Genomic DNA, 9,623 nt, shown 5'->3' on the forward strand with positions numbered 1-9,623 from the left:
ACAGCATCAGTGCTCTGAGGTCTCTGTCCCAGCATCCTTGTGCCGAGTGCTTCACAAGCAGGTGAAAAACACAATTGGTGGAAGTGAGATAGTAGGTAGAATTTTCCATAGCAACATAACATTGCAGCAAAACATATCAAGACACATTTTTGGTTCCAGGATGACACTTATGGCCAAGATGAAAAGGAAGACCAAGCCCATGATAAATCTGATAATCAGGATTCAAGACTGAGGCGTAGGAAAACCCAAGTGTTTCCAACTCAGACCAAATCTGTGGTATGAACAGGGAAGCCTGCTTCTTGCAGTCCACCTAAGCATCTTAAACATGAGGCTGTCATTTATCATGCAGGAAGTTTCTGTTTCTCTAGTACATACGTATGTGCATGCAAGTTGTGTCTGTGCCCTCACTCCCCAAAGTCTTGGTTTTGTGGACATTTTGGTCTTAGAATGCAAAATTCTTTAGCAATTTAAATGTCCCATTTTTCCAGGCAGCTGTAGCAGATGAGAGTGAAAATGACAAAGAAGAAAGATTCTGCTAAGATTCAATGTTGTACGATCAACCCATCCAGAAGGATAGTAAATACAACATTGTAAAAGGCTCACAAACTAACTTAGAGCTTGTGAAAAAGCTTGTGGGATCATATTGTGTATTGTTTCTTTATACCACAAAATAAACACCTTTTTGCTAGTGCATCGTATATTTACAAAGCTTATGCTACTGCTACAAAATACTATGTCATAGAATCAAAATGAAAGAAAAAACTTTAAAATATGACAAAAAGGTAAGCAAAAAAACCCAAACTCCAAATAATCAAACAAAGAAGTTACAGTCATAACTGATGCAGCAGCATGGGAAAAATTAGCATACAGAATATAAAAAGCAGTAAAATGCTTGTTTCTAGCACCAGCTAATAGGGATCTAGAGGGGACACTGGGAACCTTTCTGTCCAAAAGCTGGTATTTTTATCTAATTGCTTTCCAAATTAGGCCCATGTTTAGAAAAGAATTGCGTGTTCCAACAGTATTCCCATCTCAATGCCTCATTATATTATATTGCAAGCAGCAAGGATGTTCCACCAGCACTTCCCCTCCCCTTCCTTCACTGGCAGTTAAGCATTAATTTGTTCTCTAAAAACTAGTATTTATCTTTAGTACATAGAAATAAAATTGAGAAATAATTCGGTGTGATACTTGCTTTCAGGATCACTTACTACTTCTGGCCAGAAGGGGAAGCTAGTGCTATGCATTTCTGTTACACAGCTTGGATGAATTCTGAACATGGAGGAATTCTGCCTTACTTCATCACCACAATCATAAATCTACTCTGTTCAGCCACGGCAGAGTTTTAACAACCTGAGAAACTTAAACACATTCAACATTTATTCAAAGTGCATTCAGTAGGCTTCAGAATGTAAAATATAAAAGTCACACCTCTGCCAGCATGAATTCCATGTCAGTTTGGTTTTGGAGAGTTACCCACAGAAGACTAGCAGCAAGTGGCTGTTACCCTATTTAGTTCTTTACAGTGAGTTTGCAATCTTTTGGCAGTCAGTTTCTGACTTTACAGCAGAATTTTGCTGTTGCTCTCTCTATAGTCACTGCAGTAAGTCAGGGATCTCTGTGTAACACAGGGTTTATGTAGGAATGCTGTATCTCCCACAGAAACCAGAAAAAAAAATACAAAGCATAAGTTTTAAACAGTAGTTCTGTTTCTGTGATAAGATACCTATTCAGAGTATCAGTATGGAGAACAAACTGAAAACTTCCTATGAAAGGTATCAAGCATAAATCAGTGTTAAAGGACTTCACGTTTTATTGTTGAGCATGAGAGAAATCCGCAGTATTCACGGTCATCAACACTCTTCACCATTTTTAGACCAGACTCAACTCTACTTATTCAATGTTTTGCAATCTTAGTAGAGGAAACAAGACTGAATGACTGAGGTTCTTCTTTCTGATCAACTACTCTATTTCAGCTTTTCAGCATTACACAGTTGTTTATTTGATTAAAACTAGTCTATTAGCCACGTTAGATGGCCTTTCTCACAGTGCTGTGGAAAGAAACATGAACACAGTCATACGTCAAAAGCTCTATCCAGTTCTTTCCAAACCTTCTAGTTTTGTATCTATCTACACGTCCCTAGCTTGCCTAGACTCAGACTTTCTGCCCATTTTGGAAAGGCTAGCAGCTGTACCAACTTCCTGCAGTACTCCAACTCGCAACCCTCTGCTCAGCTGGAGACAGACTATTAGACTCTTCAATGGATGAACTATTTAAAAGTGAGAAGAGGAACACCCAATGAAAAGGTTGTGTTACATATATATACACAAAAATGCACACACACACACACTCTCTCACACTCTCACAAATACACACACACACACACGAGCACAAATACACACTCAGAAATACACTCAAACACACACTCACACAAATACACACACTCTCACAAACACACACACACACAAATACCCCCCATTCCTTATCCTTGTTTACCGCTTGTTCCAGGAGAATATATTCCTAATGTTTTATATATTCCTATATATAATATATATAATATATTCCTAATTCCTTTTCAAGTAACAGGAATGACACTAGACCACTATAAGCAGATGCTGAGTACTTCAGTGAGGATGTCAGTCACCAAGAGTGCAGGTCTGACAGAAGGCCCTACCTGCCAATTAGATCTCATAAATGACCTAAAATGATGAAGTAAGCAAAAATTGACAGTGTTACACTAAAAGTATTCAAGAAGGCCTCTTTTGTTGAAGTATCTCTTCCCTACCTTCATCCCTTTCTGCTGCTGTATTTTTGTATCTACTTATTCTTAAAAAGACAGAATGAGTGGAGACTCAAAGGATTAGAAGAGTAGAGTCACTTGGGAATTCAGAAGTTTCTTGAGGGGAAGGGATCTTAATTTTGTCTTAAAACAAGCTTCTCATTTTATACCAAATGCTGAGCTATAAAGATCTTTTTGCTGAAGTGCAACAACTTTAATAATAAAAAACAAAAACAAACCCAAAACAAAAACAAAAACCACAGTTTTCAGAATGACTGTCAATGACATTTCACATCTTCTGTGCTACTGGTTCAACTAAATGAAAAGTAAGCAGTCATTCAAATCCTCACTTATTTTAGCTAGTGTTCTGGAAAAACAGCATTTCATGAGTTAAAGGCTCACGATCTGTCCATCTAATTGTGAAATGCATAAAAATTCTGACGTCATCTCCTTAGAGTGAACCCATTCTTATAACTAAGCCTACAAGAATAAAAATGGCATCAACAATCTGTTTCAATGACACTGTATCATTTCCGATTACAAAAGTAGCATTTCTCCAAAGTCGTTAGTGCCCTGCCATTATGGCTGTCACTACTTCTCCAGTCTTGCTGCTCTGAGAGCAAAGACTCTGGGTAGGTTCCTGTTAGGAATATTGATAAGCCTCAGGAAGAGCTCTTTTCCAGATGGTCTCATATGAGGTATTTGTACTCCAGTCCTTCCCCGTGAAGGTTAAATGCTATTAGCAGAACATGCTCTCCAGCAGAAAGTGAGGTTGTCACAGAATTTTTTAGCTGTAACTCAACTTCACTTTAACTACACAGGCATATGGAACAAGCAGAAGAGGGGAAAAATATTCTTGCCTGGTTTATATTAAATCAGTATGAAAATATGCTTAAGTGACAAAGGGATCCTCAAGTTCAGCATCTCTGACAGAATTCAGTTTTTAAACATCCAGGCCAGGCACTAAACACTCAGTCATAGCACAGAGCAGGAAAGCATCCAAGAAAGCAGCAAGGACACCTGTGCTATTCACGATATGCATTTTTATAACCTGTCATTGACGATCTCCAATGACCAAGTCTCCAAAACCTATCCATATAACTTGTTACAGTACTTTACTATCTTTACTGATATGAACTTCACCCCTCCCAAGCCCCCAGTATTAAACTAAATTCTATTCTCTGCAATTTAAACCTATTTCTTGTACTATTCCCCATGAAGAGGAAAAAAAGGGACCAAACTCTTCCTCCTCAGAGTAGCTTTCTATGCATGTTTCAAGACCTCCAGGTTTGTCACAAAAATGTGAGTACAAGTCAAACTAGAATCACTAAGGATGCTCTTTCGTATCTAGTCCCCAAATTCACAGTTTATTCTTGTTGCAGGATATCACATTTGTCCCTGTTAAACAAAAATAGGGACACATTTAATAGGGACACATTTGTCCCCACTGAACAGTACCTCAAGGATTTTAGGAGTCATTGCAAGTAGAAGGAAAGCTGGCCTTCTTCATTTCTCACTTTTCTTGTCTTTGCTAAAATTAATTAAACAAACCAACCAACCAACCACCCTCAAAAGCCCACCAAGTTTTTTCTCCTTTCTCCTCCTCCACAAATTCCTACTTACTTTTAACATCAGAAATAGTTCGTATTTTTTTCCAAGAAATCTGTGTGGGATACATGTTATCATCTTCACATTAGAGAAGCTTGGGAAACCTGCAGAAGTTCACTAGCAAAAGCCTTTATCCTATGGGATAGCAACATTCCAGTAGCCTGCATAAAATTAACAGGGGAGATCACAAAGATAACTACATGTTTAAACAGTTAAATCTGGTCTGGGTTTGTTAACATAATATTAAATGCCAAGACAGGTGGTAGAAAAAGCTCTTTAACCATAAAATACAAAATCCCCAATCTCTTCAGTTAAGAGCAGAGACAGAGGCCACTGACCAGGATCTTCAAAGACTTCCAACTAAACAAGTAGTGCCCTGATCCAATATTCTTTAGCAAGCAGAGCAGAACTGCAGCTGAAGGGGAAAAAGATTGAAAAGAAAATTAAAAAAAAATCAAACCTCCTTTACATGTCACAAATCCATTCCCCTGACCATTTCAGCTAATTTTAATTCATATTTATTTACCATTCTATTTTAGAACAAAACTTTTCATAAATAATGTTAGTAATACAGTGAGCACAGTGAACTCTGATAGGCAGTTTCCTCACCTGATTCTCCCACCATGCACACAAACACTCCTAGACTACTTAATGATGACTGCAGTGAGTCAGAAGCCCAGATGACAGGGCAGCTTGCATTTGAGCAAAGGTTATTTTTGAAAAGTTAATGGCCAGCCTTTCTGGAAGAAGACTACAGACACAGACCTAATCCCAGTTATCTAATCACATACTTTCTTAATTCTTACACTCTAAATAGTGAAAAACACATTTTAAAGTTTGACCTGTGAATGAAAACTCCTTTTGTTCCTAGTGATCTATGAAAAAGGTGAGAGCAGATGCATTTTTCCATTGAAGTAAGAGGGAGATTTTTCCTCCCTTCTTCACTTCAATGCAAGTGTTGAAGGGTCACCCCCTACCTCCCGCTTTTCATTTTTTTTTAAGTGACTCTCGAATGTTTGTTGGATAAATATTTCAACACTTACTTAAGAAAGATCCACAAATACTTACAAAAATATTCCCAAACCCTTATCTTTTAAGAGTTTTAGTGTAAAAAGGTATTAAGGAAACAGAGTCAAAAAAGAAGAGGTAAAACCAAAAAACGTTTCATCCAAGGGGACAATCTTTGCCGATTAGCTTGATTAATCTTTTCTGAAGACTAATCTGGACGTTCCCCACTATCAATTTCCCGGGAATACAAATTTAGTATTTTGGCTCAATTTTAAGAGTCTGGGAATTAGGCCAACTTTTTCCTCCTCTCATTGCTCATTCTCACAAGCACCTTATGAAAGCATCACAAGGCAACGAATGCATCAGGATTTCCAGGAAAATGGGATGGAATCTGGCTGTATTTCCAGCAGGGTGACATTCACTAAAGGCAAGTGCAAGAGACAACATTTTGTATAAATTAAATAAATACATACATACATAATTATAACACAAACACATTCAGTTAGGCCCTCACCCTACTAAAAAAGCTTGGAAACCACAGGCTGGAAATACTGTTGCAAAATGCAATTCTGAGATGTATTAAGAGAAGTGTTACAAGAAAGAAATGAAGTCATCACTTTACTCAGTTCTCCACTCAATAGCTTTGAAGTACTGGTGAGGCCTCAAGCAGATGACTGCACTCAGTTTTGGGCACCTTACTAGAAGGGATTTAAGCAAACTGAAACCCAGAGGAAAACTTCACGAAGTACATTTCACAGTGAAGAAAAGCAAAGAATTTTAAAAAATTAGGTTTTTGACAAGAGAAGAACTGGAAAAGTAGGGGAAGGAGCGGGAACATACCTTTCTTCATAGGCATAAGGCATTATAAAGACAACGGGAAATGATTTGCTGCATTACAATCAAAAGCAGACTAAGAAAAACCCAGTTTCATTTGTAGAAAAGCAAATGCAAACCAAATCATAGAAGAAACTTTCTAACTACAAAGATGATCAAGAACTGGAACAGGTTATGTAGAGAGACTGAGTACACAGAGAGACTGCAAACTACCTTCTAGTTGACTTTTACCTATTCAAAATCCCTACACAAAATCCTTCTGTCCATACCATATACCACCTGTAAGCATGCATAATGCAAAGCAGCCAGCTCATCACTTCACTAGGATTTACTGCACTTTTGCATATACATAACACATACAAGACTCAAATACACTTCAGATGCCACATTCCTAAAAGAACTTCTCTCAAATGTTTATGCATCTGAAGTGTTATATTGTTTTGGGTTTTACTTTGAAATATTTATTTTTAGTCTGGTTTTTGTTTTGTTGTGGGTTTTTTTAAAGTATTTTCCTTTCCCTCATAGCTCTCAGGCTTTTAGGCTGATCTTTTTAGAGGCAGAAATCCATACTTCCTCTGAAGAACACAGCATCTGTTCTACTGTGGTATCTCCCCATTGCTGGATCAGCTTTAGCCAGAAAGAAACCACATGAAACGACTCCCTCTAGATTTTTTCCATTCCTCCTGTAAGACCTACAACAGCAGAATTCTTCTGGGGGAGGTGGCAGGGAAGGAAGTGAAGCAGATCCCAGTACTCCCCCTCCCCAGATATCAGGACTATAATTTCTCATGTCTTTTCATCCAGCTTTCGGGGGGGGGAGGGGGGGAATCAGCAAAACATAAACACACACAAAAAACCCAAAACCATAAGAGATCATCCCAAGCACCCCAAGCTTGGTCCTGTCATTAACACTGTGTATTTTCAAATCATTATAGCATGTGAATATTACTCCTAGTCTAGGCTGGGTTTGATTCTACACACCGTGCATGTTTCATTTTGTCAGACACCACAGTCTCTCGACTTTAGTTTCTTAACACTTAGACCATTCTCACTTTGTGAAGGCACTATGGTATATTTATACTATAAGCACCTACGAAGCAAAAGAACTCCAGCACCACATGAAGACTCTGTGCAACTGCAGTGCCAGTTAGTAGTGAATTTACAAGGTACTAAAAATGGGACAGATCTCTATTTTTCAGGTACAGTAATTTCAGGTACTCTGCTATTTCGATACTCTGAGAAAACGCATACACAGCTTGCAACGGATGCTGCTGAAGAACAGCAACAAGCACAGTCAACTCCTACAAACATCACAGACCCATTTGTTCAGCTGTTATCCTCGAAGCTGTGTTCCTTTAAAACGTGACTAGAGGGTGCAACTGCTATGCACAACAAACCTGTGTTGAACAAAGTAAATCACTATTTTCTGTTCTCACCTGTGCCTTAAAAATAAGTCTTACAGAATTTGCCTTTTCTAAAGGAAGAGAATTTAAAATTTAATCCCAGTTGCAGAATTTGTACTTTAGTATTGATCCCACAACGTCAGGTTAACCATATCAGACGTGCACTCTGGAAGCAACACACCACAATCAATAAACAGAATACCTGAAAAAAAAAAACCCAAACCTGTTTGTTTTTCCATGTATACATTAAAATACCTTCTCATGCTACCACATGTAACTTTCTTTCATTAACCAGCTCTTTTACTGTGCTCTCAAGAACTCTGTAAGAGCTCAGAGGAAGATAGCTTTTGGAAAAAGGGAGCAGGCTACAGGGAATGAAGAGGTAGGAACTTCCCACAGAGTGTTCTCGTTCTGCATTTGAAAAACCAAAACCAGACTCAGAATATAATCCATAGATTATCCTTGTGAAAATATGAAAGTTGAGAGCACCTAATTATTAGATATGACTAAAGAGGGCATCATCAGTTTATTGTCACATTACATGGCACTCTTTTTGAGGAAATTAAGCCAGCTTTTACTGATATACTAGCCAGCACTTAAAAGTACATTGCATTCCATCTCTAACAACTATGTCTTTAATAATGCAAACACACTGTCAAATACAGTCCGAGTATGTTTTTTACTACTTATCGTCATCAGAAATTTCAGATGATCAGAGAAACCTCAACCCTGCTTCTAGCACTGCAGGTCCAGTCCAGTCCCTGTGTAAATACTAACCTCCATGCGTGCAGGCTTTCACCCACAACTGCTGTCTGTAAAATACTTGTGCCTCAGATTGATTTTAGAAAAAACTTTAAATGCGTGAGGCAACATCTGGTATCTATGCATTCATCCAGCATGTGGAAGCCAGTTGCAACCATATTTCCACACATGCGTTGCACTGAAAGGTTACCATATGGAGATGACTAACTGTTATTTAGATTACGCTTTCAGCTACACTCAGTCCCCTACAAGGGCTGCTTCCTGTTTATGTGACAGGCACATAGTATTTTTCAGGCATGCCATACACGGTTGTAGAAATAATGAATTTTGACCGAGTTTCTTGCATATAGCACACAGTCATTTCCAATGCAAGGAGACACAGCAATGTTTTACAAACTACAGGAGATGATTAGAGCATGGAGAAAAACAAAGGGAAGGCCACATACTCTGCATCCACCTTACTTGAAGGAAAAACAGTGCAAGAGCACCCAGACCACTCTGAAACAACACTGAAAATAACCACCACACACAATGAGATCACTGATACCGTGATCAGGTGATCCTTTCACCCCAGCTCTAGTCCACTGCGATGCTGACATCCAAGCCAGCTTTCATGCATGTCCAGCTGTGAAGTTCCAGGTCTCACCGATGCATTTGGGACTGTTTGATGTAATGGCACAGCCATTTCCCAGTCACCCACCCACAGCTGCTGGCACAGAAAGGAGCAGCTCTCCTCATTCCTCCCTGTCGAGGCAGTCACCGGTGCAGTGCTGGCTTGGCTTTGTTTCTTAGGGTGACTTGGTCAGAGAAGGGAGAGAAATTAGACTGAGAACAGCTTTCAGTTTTCTTTATTTCCCCAACCAGTTCTGCTTATCACAAAAGCAACACCACACCAATTGTCAAATTGAGGGGGAGAGGTTTTGGGGAGGAGGGAGGTAATGTCACAGGCCACGACACTAAATTAACCTCTGAAAGAAGATCCAGAAATCAACTGCTGTTGGGTAGCCCTAAGACTAACAGCTTAGCCTGTACAAAAAAAATTAAAAATTCACTATTTTCAATGAACCCTCCCTTATCACTGTATACACACTTATTTTACTTTGCTTCTGTTGATTACTCACAATATAGATTAATCTGGGGCTCATATGGTGTTAACAGATTCCCCAAGCCAGAGCAGGTAGCCACTTACTACTGAAAGTACACTCTGCAGAATCAAGCTTCTCAAACA

The sequence above is a fragment of the Mesitornis unicolor genome, unplaced genomic scaffold, assembly GCF_000695765.1.
Source record: "Mesitornis unicolor isolate BGI_N332 unplaced genomic scaffold, ASM69576v1 scaffold6534, whole genome shotgun sequence".
Classification (NCBI taxonomy): Eukaryota; Metazoa; Chordata; class Aves; order Mesitornithiformes; family Mesitornithidae; genus Mesitornis; species Mesitornis unicolor.